General features: G+C 35.6%; 1 pseudogene; it reads right to left on the reverse strand.

The window, feature by feature from the left end:
- Window positions 1-5,228: 5,228 nt before the first annotated feature.
- On the reverse strand, window positions 5,229-6,596 carry LOC121474072 (annotated as a pseudogene).
- Between the last annotated feature and the right edge of the window lie 11,579 nt (window positions 6,597-18,175).

The raw sequence follows: 18,175 nt of genomic DNA on the forward strand, positions 1-18,175 counted from the left end.
AGAGGTTTCAAGTAAGCCTTGGGATTACCAAAAAATGAGATAAAGAGAAGGGAATCAAAGTATACCACTTAAAGAAAATCATCAGTTCACAAAGGAAGACAGCAGGAGGGGAAGAAACAAAGGAACCACAGATCAACTAGAAAACAATGAATAAAATGGGACGAGAAAAATAAGTCCTTACAAAAGGCACAGCATGTTGAATGGATTAAAAAACTAAAACAAACAAACAAAAACCAAGACCCAACTATAAAAGACTCTCTTTATCTTCAAGGACACACACATACACACATACACTGTGTATACTCCACAACTGCTCCACAACTGTGGAGCACATAAATATATTAAGCAAATACTAACAGATGTGAAGAGAGTAATAGATGGTAATACAATAATAGTAAGACACTCCAGTTCCCCACTTTCAATAATGGGTAAATCATCCAGACAGCAAATCAACAAAGAAAATGTTTGACTTGAACCGTATTTTAGACCAAATAGACAACAGATATACATAGAAATCTCCATCCAACAGAAGCAGAAAATATATTCTTCTCAAGTGCACATGGAATATTTTCAAGGAGAGATTATATGTTAGGTAACAAAACAAGTCTTAACAAATTTAAGAATGAAATCATACCAAGTTTTCCTTTCTGAGCACAATGATATAAAACTGGAAATAACAAAAAGAGCTCTGGAAAATTCACAATACATGAAAATCAAATGCACTCCTGAATAACCAATGGGTCAAAGAAGAAATCAAAAGGAAACTTTATCTTACAAAATATCTTACAGTAAACAAAAGATAAGAAAAATATAACAAACAAAAAAGAAACACAGTATAACAAAACTTATGAGATGTACCAGAAGCAGGGTTAAGATGGACTTTCATAGCAATTAATGCCTACATTTAAAAAAAGATCTCAAAATAAACAACATAATTCTAAACCTCAAGACCTAAAAAAAATAAGTTATTTTGCAGAAAGTTTGCAGAAAGAACTAAATCCGAGAAGAAATAAATCAAATAAAAAATAAAAAAGATGATAATAAGAGGTGTGTTTTGAAAAGATAAATAAAAATTGACAAACCTTCAGCTGAAATTATCAAGAAAAAAATAAGGAAAGTACTCCCATGCATAAAATCAGAAATGAGAAAGGTTACAACTGATACCAGAGAAATGCAAAACATCATAGCAGACTACTATGAATAATTATGTCAACAAATGGGATTACCTAGAAGAAATGCATAAACTTCTAGAACCATGCAACTTACCACTTTTGATTCATGAAAAAATCAATATTTGAATAAACCAATAAACAAGTAAAGGAATTGAATCAGCAATCAAAAATTGGTCAACAAAGGAAAGCTCAGGACCAGATGGCTGCACTGTGAACTCTAAATACTTAAAGTAGAATTAATGCCAGTCCTTCTCAAGATGGGACACTTTCAAAATAATTTATGAGGCTAATACTACCCTAATACCAAAGTCAGATAAAGGTACTATAAGAGAATATCCCTATTATAGAAGCAAAAATTCTCAACACAATAGTGGCAAAACAAATTCAACAGCACATTAAAAAGGTCCTATGTCATGATCAAACAGGATATACCCCTGGGATGCAAGAATAGTTACATATGCACAAATCAATAAATGTGATATACCACATTAATAGAATGAAGGACAAAAATCATAAGATCATTTCAATAGACGCAGAAAAAGAAGTTGACAACATTCAACCTCCTGTCTTGATAAAAACTCTCAACAAATTAGGTATAAACATACCTCAACATAATAAAAACCGTATCTGACAAGCCAACAACTAACATCATACTTAGTAATAATAAGTTGAAGATTTTCTCTCTGAGATTAGGAAAGAGATAAGGGTACTCACTCTTGCCACTTTTATTCAACATAGTACTGTTAGTACTAGCCATAGTAATTAGGCAAGAAAAAGAAATAAAAGGCTTTCAAATCAGAAATGAAATAGTTAAATTGTAAGTTTGCTGATGACATAAACATAGATAATACTACAGATTCTACAAGAAAATTTGATAGAATAATAAACTCAGTATAGTTTTAGGTACAAAATCAGCATACAAAAACCATTTGTGTACCTATATACCAACAATGAACTATCTGAAAAATATATTTATCTTAGTTACTTACATAGTAAGTACAGTTACTTAGTAACTGTTTTTCTATAAAACCACATTTACCAAAGCATCAAAAACAATGAAATAATGAAATATTTAGAAATAAACTTACCCTACAGGGTGAATGATCTCTACTCTGGAAACTATGAGACACTGATGAACGAAATAGAAGAAAACACAAATAGAAGGATATTCTATGTTCATGGTTCAGAACTGTTAATATTATTTAAAAAAAAACACCATACTATCCCAATCTATAGATTTAATGCAATCTCTATCAAAATTCGAATGGGATTTTCCACAAAAATTCATATGGAACCACCAAAGACCTTGATAGCTAAAGCAATCTTAATAACAAAGTTGAAGACATCACACTTCTTGATTTCAAATTATATTACAAAACTATAGTAATCAAAACAGTATAGTATAGGACTAAAAACAGACACAAAAAAACTATAGAATAGAATCAAGAGCCCAGAAGTAAATCCATGCATATATTGTGAATTAATAGTGGACAAGTAGGCCAAGAGTGGGGAAAGGATAATCTCTTCATTAAATGGTATTAGGAAAACTGGAATTTTACATGCAAGAAATTAAATTGGATCCTTATCTTAGAATTCTCACACAAATTAATCCAAAATGGATGAAAGACTTGAGCATAATACTGAAGCCATAAAATTCCAGAAGAAAATATAGGAAAAAAAGGTCCTCAACACTAATGTTGGCAACACTTTTTTGGATGGGACATCAAAAGTACAGTCAAAAGAAGCAAAAATCAACAACTTAGATTCCATCAAACAAAAATGTGTCTGCATGGCAAAATAAACATTCAACAAAATGAAAATGGCAATCTTGTGGAATGGGAAAACATTTTCAAAACATATATCTAATAAGAGGTTAATATACAAAATATATAAAGAACTCATATAACTGAGGGACACCTGGGTTGCTCAGTCAGTTAGCTGTCTGCCTTTGGCTTAGGTCATGATCCCAGGGTCCTGGGCTTGAGCCCTACATTGGGCTCCCTGCCCAGTGGGGAGTCTGCTTCTCCCTCTCTCCCATCCCTTAGCCATTTGTGCTCTCTCTCAACTAAATAAAATCTTAAAAAAATAAAAACCTCATTTAACTGAAAAACAAAAAAGATCACAATTTAAAAAGTGGGCAAAGGATCTGAATAAAAATTTTTCCGAAGAAGACAGACAGATGGCCAACAGGCACATGAAAAGGCATTCATCATCACTAATCATGAGGGAAGTGTAAATCAAAACCACAATGAGGTATCACTTCACACCTGTTAGAATGGTTATCATGAAAAATAATTAAAACTAGAACTACCATATGATGCACCAATCTCACTTCTAGCTATATAGTCAAAGGAAATGAAATCACCATCTTGGAGAGGTATCTGTACTCCAATGTTCATTGCAGCATTATTCATGATAGTTAAGGTATGGAAGTAACTGAATTGTCCATCAAGAGATGAATGATAAAGAAATTGTGGTATATTTATATAATAGAGTGTTCTTTAGCCACCAAAAAAGGGGCAATCCTCATTTGCAGCAACATGGATGGAACTTGAAGACATTATGCTACATGAAATAAGTCAGACAGAGAAAAATACTCAATTTTCTCAGTTACATGTGGATTCCTAAAACTACAAAACTTGGGATGCCTGGGTGGCTCAGTGGTGGAGTCTCTGCCTTTAGCTCAGGGTGTGATCTCAGGGCCCTCGGATCAAGTCCTGCATCAGGCTCCCCACAGGGAGCCTGTTTCTCTCTTTGCCTGTGTGTCTGCCTCTCTCTTGTGTGTCTCTCATGAGTAAATAAATAAAATCTTAAAAAAATAAAAACCTCCAAACTCATAGAAATGGTGAATAGAATGTTGGTGGCTAGATGCTGAGGGGTGGGGAATTGGGGAGATATAGCTAAAGGGGCACAAACTTATAAGATTGATTGATTCTGGGCATTTAAGGAACAAGAATAGTGGCTATAGTTAATAATACTGTATTGAATATTTAAAAGTTGCTGTGAGAATAAATATTTTTACTGTAATAACAAAATGATAATTATATTAGGTAAAGGATGTTAACTAACCTTATTGTGGCAAACATTTCACAATATACATGTATCATATCATCACTTTGTACATCTTAAACCTACATAAGATGTCAATCATATCCCAAAGCTGAAAAAAAAAAAAAGAAAAAAACAACATGATTAAGTATTTTCTGATTTATCTGTCCTGTTTTCTTTGACTGTACTGTACAGTCACAAAGCAAAGAGTTAGAAAAAAATTAGGGTAAGCACCTGACAGGTCCTAAAAGCCCAACCTAACCTAAAATAATCAAAATCAGAAAAGGCTCCAAAGACTCTTCCATCCAAGTTTCTTTTGTTTTATTTCTTTGTTTTTCACTGCAGTACCTTGTTTTCCTCTCACAATGATGTGTTCCTGGGGCCTAATGTTTTCACATGATAGTAGAAAACCAAAATTTATTGTCATCTTTTAAAAAATTAAGAATTGTATACAAAAATGTTACATAAATTAAAAGGATGAATACATTTACAGTTGTAAATGCAAAGTGTTTTACAACCCATGGTATTCTGGCAGGAAAACATAGGGTAAGAAAGAAAAGTGAGTCCTAAGGCTCAGACCTTCTCAACCCTGTCAGACTGGCAAGACAGAAATGACAACTGGTTCAGGACCCTTGCCAGCCTCTAGAGAAATCCTGGAATAGGTAGCTCTTACACATTAATACCCTACACAATCAAGACCCTTGTGGTCTCTCAGATTCTCAAACCAAAGGATTTCTCTTCCATAAATATGTTCTCAACCTCATCCATGATTGACCTAGCAGCATATACTAAGGTTTAAATCAAAGATATGTACAAGGTATTAAACATGTACCAATGGAACAGTTAACTTGGATACAAGGTCAAGATGAGCAACAAGTTCTACAATTCAGTACTGATATCAGATCTAAGTTTCAAAGACAAATTTCTCTTCAAAGGCTTATTCCAGTTTCATGAGGCTAGCATGAGGTGTGTATATTTGCCAGGACAAATTTATACTTTGGAATTTGCTCACAGTCCATTTAGAAGCGTTCGAGGTGGACCACTGGGGCCCAACTCATCATACTCCTGTTTATGGATCCATCTGCTAGAAGGTGTACAGTGAGGCCAGGATGGAGCCTCCAATTCACACAGAGGACTTTCACTCAGGAGGAGCAATGATCTTGGCCTTCATTGTGCTGGGTGCCAGAACTGTGATCTTCCACATCCTATCGGCACTGCTGGGTTGCATGGTGGTCCCAGCAAACAGCACTGTGTTAGCATAGAAGTCCTTTCAGATATCAACTTCACACTTCATGATAGAGTTGAAAGTGGTCTCATGATTACCACAGGATTCCAGACCCTAGGAAGGAAAGCTGAAAGAGCACCTCAGGGCAGTGGAATTGCTCATTGCCAATGGTGATCACCTGCCCATCAGGCATCTCATAGCTCTTCTCTCGGGAGAATGAAGATGCAGGGTGACCATCCCCTGCTTGAAATCCAGGATGACATAGAAAAACTTCTGGATGTTATTCACGATTTCCTGTTCAGGGTTTGTGTGTGTGTGTGGGGGGGGTGGTCTTGAAGCTGTAGCCACACTCCACGGGGATCTTCAATGAGCTGGTCTATCAGGTCTAGGCCATCCGTCCATAAGCAGGATGGTATGGGGTAGGGCATGTCTCTCATATATGTGCACAGTGTGGGTGAGCCCATCCCCAATGTCCAGGACATAGAAAAACTTCTGGATGTTATTCACGATTTCCTGTTCAGGGTTTGTGTGTGTGTGTGTGGGGGGGGGGGTCTTGAAGCTGTAGCCACACTCCACGGGGATCTTCAATGAGCTGGTCTATCAGGTCTAGGCCATCCGTCCATAAGCAGGATGGTATGGGGTAGGGCATGTCTCTCATATATGTGCACAGTGTGGGTGAGCCCATCCCCAATGTCCAGGACAATACCAGTGGTGTGACGACAGCATACAGGAACAGCACAGTCTGGATAGCCAAGTACATGGCAGAGGTGTTGAAGGTCTCGAACACGATCTGAGTCATCTCACCTTTGGCCTTAAGGTTCAGGGGGATCTTGGTCAGCAGGATATAGAGCTCCTCAGGGGCCACGCACAGCTTGTTGTAGAAGTTGTGGTGCTGGATCTCCTTCATGTCACCCCAGTTGATGACAATGCCATGTTCAATGCCGTACTTGAAGGTCAGGATGCCCCATTTGCTTTGGGCCTCATTACTGATATAAGAGTCCTTCTGGCCCATACCCACCATAATGCTCCGGTGTCAGGATTGCCTGACAATGAACAGAAACATGGCTTGGGGGGGCATCACCTCTGCCAAAGCCTGCCTTCTACATGCCAGAGCCGTTGTCAACGACAAGTGCAGCTAATTCCTCTTCCATTGTGGTCAGTGGAGGTCTTGGCAGTAGATCAGACAACAAGTGGTGGTAGAATGTGGAGTACAGGCCAGCTGCAGCTAGAGAACTTCCATGTTTTTTTAATTGGTATCATGGACACTTAACCTACTGTCATGGTTGGTAAGAATACCATGGAGAAAAAAAAAAAAAAACAGCCTGGCACCCTACTTTAAATATTTTCATCTTTGATGCATCTTCTTTCATCACACAAGATCCTTCGCCTTCTTTGCCCACAGTTGAGACGATAACATCTTTGTGTAGAAGTGATCCTGCTCCTCTAAAGGTCGACAATAAGCAGTAGAATCTGCGTAGTGAACTCCACAGTTCTCTGCGAGTTCTGCAGTTTCATTCTCATCCATCTTCAAAGATGCCTTCACAGGTATCTCCTTCTTGTAATCTACATAAATTGTTTACTGTATTGTTTTTTTTTTTTTTTTACTGCTATCAAAACACATTAGCACAAATTTAGCAGCTTAGACAGACACAAAGTTGTTATCTTTTATTTCTGTAGGACGGAAGTCCCGTGCAGGTTTCAGGGTCAGTAGGGCTATGTCCTGCCCTGATTGCTCTGTGGGATAATCCGTTTCTGTGCCTTTTCCACCTTTTAGAAGTCTTCACATCCCTTATGTTATGCTCTCCTTCCCTCATCGGCAAGGTGCCAGATCTGTCTCTAAGCTCAGCCAAGAAAGGTTCTTACTTTTAAGGAACCGTGTGACTTGGAGCACCTGGGTGCTCCGGGCTCAGGGTGGCTCAGGGGTTGAGTCTGCCTTTGGTTCAGGCCATGATCCCAGGGTCCTCGAATTCCCACATCAGGTTCCCTATGAGGAGTCTGCTTCTCTCCCTCTCCAATGTCTCTGCTTCTCTGTGTCTCTCATGAATAAATAAATAAAATCTTAAAGAAAAAAAGGACTTGTATGACTAGATTTGGTCAACTGAGTAACTAACCCATGATGACTTCCTATCTCAAAATACATAACTCTACTCACATCTGCAAAGAACCTTTGAATCTTTGCCATGTAAGGTAACAATATACACTTCCCAGGGATTGTGTTTAGACATTTTTGGGGATTTATCCTGCCTACCACATTCACCGTGACATCTCCCAAATATGGGAATGTACTACAGGAGATGTCAAGTACTATAAAAGCAGATAGAGAATTCCACACATACATTTTTTTAAAAAAAAAGTTAATAACATTCAATTTATTTATTAAGGTCACAAATTCCTATGTACCCGTTTGACAAATTTCCTTCTGATCAATAGGTACTCAATGTAACTTGATATTTGATTTAAAATAAAACATTAACATTTTATGAGAAAGGCAAAGATAGTTCAACTAGTGTTCTAAAAATGGATTATTTGGAAACAAACATATTTATATCCTCATCTTAGAAATCATTAGAATGAATGAAGATGTAAATTATAATAAAATGATCAAAGGGAAGGCTGGCTGCATCTGGCTCTCTGCCTTAGAAGCTCAGGGATGCCCTTCTTTCCATTTTCAGGGATAATCAGTCCCTTAGGGACTGTCTTATGCTAACTAAAGAGTGGAGAGTGAAGGAAAAAAAAACAGATTGCAATTTTATTAATTAAAGTGAGAAATAAAGTTGTCACAAGCCCTGAAATTCAGAACTTACGTCAGATCAAGCAGCAGATCTTCATACTGGAGCTTTGCTACATGGAAATCGTTATCAATAGCCACTTTATTGCAGTGATTTAAGAAATAATTTTCCCAGTGGCATAATGTTATGTACTCTATAAGCAGCTCTTCTCAATTTTACTGTAGGAGACCTACGTGGGATTCCCAACACCAACAGAGGTGAGTTTAAAATTAGAAAAAGAAGGACAGCCTGGGTGGCTCAGCGGTTTAGCACCACCTTCAGCCCAGGGCCTGAGACCCAGGATCGAGTCTTACATCAGGCTCCCTGCATGGAGCCTGCTTGTCCCTCTGCCTGTGTCTCTGCCTTTCTCTCTCTGTGTCTCTCATGAATAAATAAATAAAATCTTTTTTAAAAATTAGAAAAAGAAGCTTTAAAATAATTAAAACTATTGGCTTCAAAGTGTCATATATTCCTTCAGTTGAAATTTCATTAAAAGAGAAATATTCAAATAGTCTCACCTATGCGTATGAAGGGGTGAGAAAAATTAGTCCTCGTCTGGGCACAGCATGTTAGAGCTAGCATGGGCAAGGAGAAACATGGAAAGAAAGATGTGTAAATTAATGAAATCCAAGTGTGTCTCTAATCATGCATGTAACTTAAGAGTTTTTCCTTCTTTTCTTTATAATCACCTGCTTTGTTGTCAGATTGAGGAGTTAAAGAACTCTCTGTCCTAACATTTTCCCCTATAAACATCCCTTGAGGTGTGCACCTTTCAGTGCACAGTATCTGAAAATAAAATACATGGCTCAGATGAGATTTTAATTTTTAATCTTCTGATTTTTAAGAACAGACTTACACACACATGTCAATAAGGAACTGCAAGTGACTTAGCCTTTCAGGTACCTCTATTATTTAGACTACTGCTGATTGGCCTAATAAGAAAGCTAAGAAATGTTTTGCATTTTGAAATGCCACAGATATCTTCAGTTTTCGTGGTATGCAGTTCTTCCCATCCTTCGATCTCAATGGTTTCTTTTTCCTTAAGGGATTTTAGTCTAGGTCTTTGAAGGCTTTTTTTCTGCTCTTCTCCACTTTGGATTAGTGGTAGTTGAATTAATGTCACCTTCCTAGACTTTGAGTTTATCTTTGTAAAAGATTTCTCATTTAACCCTTACAATCATAGAAATAGAATCTCCATGGCTAATAACAGGTGTCTTCCCTTTTCTAAACTATAAAACTTTGCAGGATCAGGTTTTTTTTTTTTTTTAATGTGTATGTCCAAATCAAAGCAGTTGGAAGTAACAAAGTATATTATGCTACTATTGGCAAAGCCTTTAATGCAGGTCTAAGCAAGCCTCTAATTTTTGCAAAGTACTGTGTTCCTCTGAGATAACAAAAAATACCCATATTTTTTTTTAAATAAATGCATTTTTCTTAATTAGTTTGTGCACTCTTTTGGAATAAGATCTGGAAATGTGAGAGGCACTGGGGAAATTTATTGTTTATACCTAAGAGAAACTAGAATAGTGTAAGACACAGGAATGTTTTTATACAATTGTTTTTAATCTAATTTTGGGGATAATGAGTACACATTTGGGAAACTCAATAAAAGAGTTAAATGTTTCAGATGATGTTGGGCTTTTCTACTTATGATTGCTTGGGGGAATAAGTTACTTTGAAGCACATAAAGGCATCATTATATCTAATCCTGGATAACTTCTAAAAATAAATGACTATTATTTGTGGTTCAGATGTTCATTCCTAAGCAATAAGACTGGATTTGAAAACTTCTATCATATTGAAATAAATGAGCAATGTTTTTGAGTTTTTCTTTATTGTCCTCTTTTCCATGACCAAGTGTCTTTCTTCTGGAATCTCAGTTGATTCTCATTATGCTCCCTGAAATAATCTTATCATTGTTTCTAGTGTCTTCAGATTTCTACACATTCTATTTCTTCAGTATTACCTAAGGTCTGTTTTACGAACTAGGTAGAAAGGTTTAAGAAGCATGAATCAAATAATAAAAGTTACAGTGTCAGAGGAAATGAGATGATTTTGTACTTCCTGAAATCTAAAAGCAGTTTATAGCTTTTTCTATTGTAGCAGCCTGAATTTGATCACTTAATTACAATGCAACATTCTTACAAAAGGCCCATTAACCAAGAAGAGAAAAACCAAGAGAGTTTGAGTAGTGTTTATTCAAAACTTTAAGAGGATAATTAAAATGAATGAATCACCATAAATCATCCTAACCCTGAATTCTCTTAGACCCTTCTCTAGACATATTAGCAGAGTGGCACCAAAAAATAGCCTTTTCCAAAGAGATTTTTTCCTTGTCCTTTCAGGTTTTCTATTTACATTCTCACATTTCACTTGTCAAATCAAATGGGTTAGAATTAAATTTAAATGAGACTTCTTCATTTTCCACCTAAAGATGAACATGGCTTAAAACATGTTTACTGCTTTAGAACATTATATAATAAATTTGGCTTAAAAACTAAACTGATGCATAATCTCTAAGTAAACTGATTAGACTAAGAGAAAAAGGCATCCGCTTCTTCCTCTAATAAAATTTTCTGAATTTTTCAATACATTTCAATTTACTTTCTTCAAATTAGTTTGTGCAATGAAGAATGGGGCTGCACACACTCAGAAAACATCTATAATTAATAATTATAACTTTATTTGGAGGCCGAGATCCAATGAATTAGGAAAGAAAACAATGATACATTATCTGATCCTCACTCTTAAACAACACAACCATTTACACCGGGGACTTTTGTTGACACTTTTCATTAAAAAAAGAGTATTTAGTTTTCAATGAACTCAGAAAACTGAGACTGATATTCCAAGAATTAAGCATTTCCGTCCTACATTCGAACAGTAACAGAAATGTTTGCATCTGTAACTTTCTTTAAGTAGTTTAAGATATTTTATCATTAACATGATTATGAAGTATTTAGAATACTTCATGCTTTTTTTCTTCTAAAATTTTATATAAGCATTGTCAACTCAAAGACTGAAAACAATCATAGTGGTTGCCACTCCACATCTACTGGAATAAACTATAAAAGGAGACATTTTTTTAACTTACAGAAAGTATACTAAACCAGAAATCAACATTTTAGTGCTAAACAGTACCTTACTAAGCCAGCATCTTCATTGTTAAGATGATAACACAATGGCCTAGAAAATTTAAGGATTTCACCAAAATCATCAAACTTGATTACATCTCAAGTCTTTCACTTCCTACCAAGGTCGAAAGCATTTAGTGCTCAGCTCTAACACCCACTGCGGAACTGGAAATAACATTGATATCCCTTATATTACATTTTCTCATACTTTCCACAAGTTAGGCAAACTGTACATTGATATTTAACCATTTATCAAAGATGCTCTACTTTATAAACAGTATTATCACCTGTGAGGTGCTGTCACAGCTGTGTGTTACCTCTTCTACAGCCTGAGGAATTAAAAAAGCTACCGACAATAGAAGAGGGGGAAAAAAAAGTTTGAATCGCAAAGCCATAATCTTAAAAATTATCCTGCTCTTCTTTCCTACTGCAAAGAGTATCTTCACAAAGATAAAGATCCAGGTCTATCAAAGTAATACTATTTCAGGGGAAAAAAATATTCTAACCCCTGGTAAATACCTGTCTTTCCCACTTATATAGTATCCAGTAAACTAAGAAGTTTGGACAGATCCTCTGCATTTGGTATAAGAAGATGTAATCAGAGTTTATCTTTTTAATCAAAATAAAAAAAAATTATCATGTTATCTATAATCTAGTGCTTACTAAGTGGTAGTAGACATTTTTCCAAGAACTGTTAGCTTGTTACATCTTCTTAAACAACCTTAATGAGTTGAATTGTTATTGTTCCTGTTCTGTGAATGAGAGGAAACTGAGACACAATGAGCTGAATCTCACATACCACACAGTAGCAACTCTCGTGGACATCGCTTAACTCTCTGAATCTTTGTCGAACAAATAAATGAATTATGTAATCTGATACCAATTACACAGATTTAGCCACCATTAGTAGTGTTCAACAATATTAATAAGCATGCTATAAATGCTTATTGATTGCTATTGCTTGGGGAGCAATACACATTTTCCTTCTTAAAATAAAGAAACAAAAGGCTACCTCCACTGTATCCAGCCTAGCATGTTCTCTTTAGGATATTTCAACATTTGAAGAAGACTTATAGAAATATGGAGTTATCCATCTATCTATCTATCTATCTATCTATCTATCTATGCACATATATTTTCATATGTGTACACACACAGAGAAAGAGAGAGAAAGAGAGAGAGAGAGAGAGAGAGAGAGATTCCCAGATAGTTAATCTGCACTAGAAGTATACCACTGCATTAGGAGAATTGTGCAATACTGTGCTCTCTTTCCCTCTATGTCTGAATCATCTTTTACTCTCGGACAAAAGATTGATTTGGCTGGAGTTAGACAAACCCAGGTGGCTCCCTGATGCTTATCGTGTGCACATATTGCCTAGCACCTGCTGAATATTACTTCATTCTGTTCTTTTCTGTAATAGCCCTTTAACCACAAAATTAATAGTGCACTCCAAGGTGTACAAATGGAAACTAAGCACACATTATTCCAAATTGTTATTTCTTTCAGATTGGCTTGAAGGTATTTCACCATTTTGGGACCCAGAACTGGTACATTTGTCTGGTAACACAAGGTCAAGCAGAGTCATAATTTTCTCTCTAATATCTGGTGTCGTTACAATTTTCTTATAAAATATGCATTCCTTTGAGTGGAGAGAGTCTAAATGGTAAATATAAATGACTTTGTGTGATTTACTCTTTATTTTTATGATTCTTTTAAAGTGCTCTATTAATATAGATTTATATATGTGGTATGGGTTGGGTCCACAGAAATGAGACTTGAATGCACTTCAGAATAAAGAAAAATGTTATAAAAATGTAATTAGTCTTTATAGTATGTGTTGATATGTATGATTCCCTGAAAATCCATAGAAATATAGAATATATGAGAGATTCTGTATATGGAATAAAGATGTGTTTGGCAATTGAGCTCAACACATAAAATTTAACCTACTAAAAATTCATTTCATGTAATCTGTTAATTATAAATGACAATAACATAAATAAAAATTATAAATTGAAGTAAACAATCTATAACTAACATTGCAATCTGTCATTAATTTACCTTAAATATTCAGTGACTTTCTATTATAATTATCCTGACTGTAGATTCTAGTGACAAACATGAAAGATAATGGTCTGCAAAGAGTTCTCAGTCTGTGGAAAGGTGGGAGTGTATAAACAGATGAAAAAGAAAATATAAACAGCTAAGCTGACTAGAAAATTTGAGGAAGTTCCCAGAATTCAGAGACTCTAGTGTAAGCATGATTACAACTCAGATTATTCAGTCTATAAAAAAAAAAAAAAATGACCAAGGAACTAATAATACTCAGACAAGGCTAACTATGGAACATACCAACCCTTTAACCATATCACACGTTTAGGAAATCATCATCTCTTAGTTTGCTTTTTATGAGATAGATTTTGGTATTTTTGTTTCCCCATGTATTACTCCTGCTCATTTTAAGTGAAATTTTGAAAAAAGCAAACATAGTACTTGTATGGGTTAATACAAACTTTATTAATATTTTCATGCTCCTCCAGTGTTATCTCATGCTAATATTCCTAAACACTGAATACCAAATTACTCAAGTAAGTTAATAACCAATCATCCAGCATGATCCTAATTAGTTTGTGAACTTACCTACAACTGAGATATAACACTTGAGATGGAAGCACCTGCTGAACCCTGTGATGAGGAGGTATCTGTGTTTGGGCACATTGCCAATATTTAATTAACCTGTCATCCTTTATTATGTCTCTGCAAAGCATCTAAATCTTGTACAAGTGAAACATGCTAAAAATATTTCAAAACCAAACCTACCATTAATTTAAAGTTAGTCAAATATGGACAATTATGTATAATTTTTGTAAATTATGACTTTTTCAGCTTGTGAGAGTATTTTGTCCTTTTTATGATTAAAGTTTGGGCAGGTCCAACTCAGGGTAATTTTAAATAGATTAAGCAGAGCCAAACCCAGAAGGATGTGATTCTACTTCACTTGCACATCACTTTGTAATTATTCTTTTCCACTGGGCTCAAAACTCAGGAGAAGTTAGATATCTTGAGCAATGTTTTGCCTAAAAAAGCCCTAATTACAATACAAGTACATTCAGAATGATGACACAGCATACTTTATTTATATAATGTGAGGTCCTATATAGAAGAGTTCTGTTTCCACTAGAATCTTTATCACTATGTAACATGTGTGTTTGCATTTGTGCGCGCGTGCTGTGTGTGTGTATGTAATTACCAGTTAAAATAAGTACTTTATTTCAGAAGTTGCTCATGAGTACAGAATCCTAAGTTAAGTTTGGATTCAGGATTCTCTAAGTGACTGGTACTTAATTTAGATATAACACTTTTATTTAATTTTTATTTATTTATCTTTAAAGATTTTATTTATTTATTCATGAGAGACAGAGAGAGATATATAGAGGCAGAGACATAGGCAGAGGGAGAAGCAGATGTGGGACCCGGTCCCAGGACCCCAGGATCATGACCTGAGCCAAAGGCAGGCACTTAACCACTGAGCCACTCAGGTACCTCCAGATATGACACTTTTAACTAAAATAAATTCATAGTGATATCTATAGGTATTTTTTATTAATAGCTCTTAATTTTTCTACTTGTTTATAAATATATTTTTGATAATGCATATTTAGAGTCATATAATTAATATTTCCCTATCCATAATATTTTCTTAGCCAATGGTTCTTTTTATTCATTGATCTTTCTATCAATGATTCTATGGCAATAGTCTATTAAAAATAATTAATTTCCATTTTCTATTCCAGCCCCAGTGGTGATAAGGAGAGTAAACTGGTTGCAGCCTTTTCTGAGAGAAGAGGCAGGTAGTCTCAGTAACTCATGAATGTGCAAATTTTCCCACTGCAGAATATACTTAGGTTAAACAGAGCACTTGTAGATGACATCTGTGGTAGGTGAAAGCTCATAATATCTTTCATAATGTGAAATTCAGCCTATTATGCTGATTTTTTAAACATATATTGTCTGTTTTTTCTCTCCTTAAAGCTAACAGTAATAATGACTACTATATAATTAAAAATACACTCAAATGTAGGTATCACCAGGGCACGTGGGTGGCTCAGTCAGTTAAGTGTCTGACTTTTGCTCAGATCATGGTCCCAGGGCCCTGGGATTGAGCTCCATGTCAGGGCTCCCCACTCAGCAGGGAGCCTGCTTCTCCCTCTCCCTCCGCCGCTCCCCTGCTTATGTGCTTACTCTGTCAAATAAATAAATAAAATATTTTTAAAACATAATATCATCTAAATTAATGTTATATATAAAAAGAAAAAAAAGGGGAGGACACCTTGGTGGCTCAGTTAGTTGAGCATCCAATTCTTGGTTTCCTTTCAAGGTGGTGAGATTGAGCCCCACATTGGGCTCAGATGGGAGTCCACTTGAGATTCTCTCTTTTTCCCCCTCCCTCTGCCCTTCTCCAGCTTGCATGCTCTCTCTCTCTCTCTCACTCTCAAATAAATTTTAAAAAAAAAAAAAAAAAGAAAAAGAGGGGCAGCCTGGTTGGCACAGTGGTTTAGTGCCAGCTTCAGCCCCAGGACCTGATCCTGGAGACCTGGAATCGAGTCCCATGTCAGGCTCCCTGCATGGAGCCTGCTTCTCCCTCTGCCTGTGTCTCTGCCTCTCTCTCTCTCTCTCTCTCTCTCTCTGTGTCTCTCATGGATAAATAAATAAAATTTTTAAAAAAGAGGATGAAGAAATCCATTACCTATATAAATTGTACAAGAGCATATACTTTTATAAATTATGTAAATGCCAGTGATGACACATTGTAAATGTAACATGCAAATTTCTGACACGAGAATCTGGCTTTTCCAATTGTAAGATGTGCCTCAGTAGGACTGTCACTCCCAGACATTACACTTTAGCATTCAAGCAATAAATTACTATCACTGCTCCACAATGACTAAAAAGTTATGTAACTGCTTTAACTTCAACCTGCCACTATAGTGAATAGTCTGAGGCTTCAACAGTTTTGGCTTTTGGCAAAATTTTAAATTGCAAATGTACTACTATTTTTTTCTGGAATTGTTTACTTTTTAATAGTAACTTATGCCTAAAACAAGAGTATGAGTGAGATGCCACCACAAATTAATACAGTGCTTTGTTTCTAATCAGATGATTTCTTACAAACCAAACACATGATACAATAGATGACTAAATGTGATGTGTATAATAGGTGAATAATATATATTTTAGAGTGAATAAATGTAAGAATCATCAATGGATATTCCGGTTTTACATTCATTTCAGCAAAACTCATAGCAGGTTTATTTCATTACAAGTGATGGAATCTCCTATTATTATATTGAGGCAGAAATCTTCTCATTTAGCTATAGGAGTAGAGGAATAGTAATATGACACAAAATCGAAGTTATGCTACAAAATGTGTGGTCATATCATAAGATTTCCTCACTAAATAAAATAGATGTCAAAATAGACACAAGTACTGATAGATTAAATCTAACCAGAGTGTAATCAAAACAATTTTGATTGAAAATTATAATAAAATTTTAATTCTTATACTAGGGTTTATAAAATTTCTAAAATAAGTTTATGGTCTATGTATCTATTCTATTATAATGCTAGAGTAGTTTTCCCCAATTTTGATTCCAATTAAATATTTCTCAAGTAGAAAACAATGATCCCTGTTATCTATTTATTTACAGTTCAGTATAATATTGAGATATAAATATTTAATATTTTCTTACCTTAGATTTTAAATTCCTTATACTTCAGGTCAAAGAAGTCTAAGAAAATGCATTTAGAATATAATACTTGGTTTATCTAGCTAATATTTGAGGATAAAACACTTAAATTTTTAAAAATTCACCTGTTCTGCACAAGATGCAACATTATTAGGTTATTGGCTATAATCTGAATTTGGGAATTGCTTTCAAATGCCAGTATTTATTTCATAAGAACATATCCACATTTGCATCTATCTCTATCTGTATACTCACAAATAATTGAACCTAATTTATTGAATACCTAACACTATTTGTCTTAAAATATTTTAATGGTTAAAACATAATGGCACTGTTTTTACATAGGTATGTCATGGCAATTAGTTAAATGAAAAAAACAGCACATTTTCTGGACTTACTCTCATCAGTAGAGTCAGTTGAATGCTTTGGTTCATCACCCCTACAACCTGCCTTTGGGACCAAGGCATTTCCGCTGGCACTGCCAGGAACACCCAGAAGGTAAAAGGGAACTTCCTCACCCAATGTCTCCCTTGGAATAGCACTCTCCAATGACCTTCCAGAAGTGAGAGAAGAACACCCCAAGCTCATGCCTTAATTTGGGACATTTATGATGGTCACTCCAACTCCCTAGTGCCTTGTAGGATATGCTGAGGTCATCATTCCAACCACACTGAAGTTCCCTTCTCTCTCTACAATTCCACTTCCTTCCCTCCCTCCCCACAGATGTTATTCTTGAGAGTATCCCCCCATAAACTTTCTACATGCAGATCTCTGCCTCAGAGTCTGTTCCCAGAGAATCAAATCTAAGATGCCTTATGTGTTGGAAGAGGAAAATAGGAGCAGATGTTGGGGGAGGGGGCAGGGGCAGTGATTTTCAGACAGTTTTTCTTACTGGAGAAATGAGTGTGAGGAGAAATGCTCAGATTTTTTTCTGTGGGAAGAACAGGTAAGTTAGAGCTAGCCATAGAGACAATAGGTAGAATTACTTCACTGCAATCCATAGCAGCAAGAATGTAAATCAGCATTCCGGAGGGGAGAAAATGTGACTCAAATTAAGAGATTGAGGAAGTATCAAATTAA

The sequence above is a fragment of the Vulpes lagopus genome, chromosome 12 (genome assembly GCF_018345385.1).
Source record: "Vulpes lagopus strain Blue_001 chromosome 12, ASM1834538v1, whole genome shotgun sequence".
Taxonomy (NCBI): domain Eukaryota; kingdom Metazoa; phylum Chordata; class Mammalia; order Carnivora; family Canidae; genus Vulpes; species Vulpes lagopus.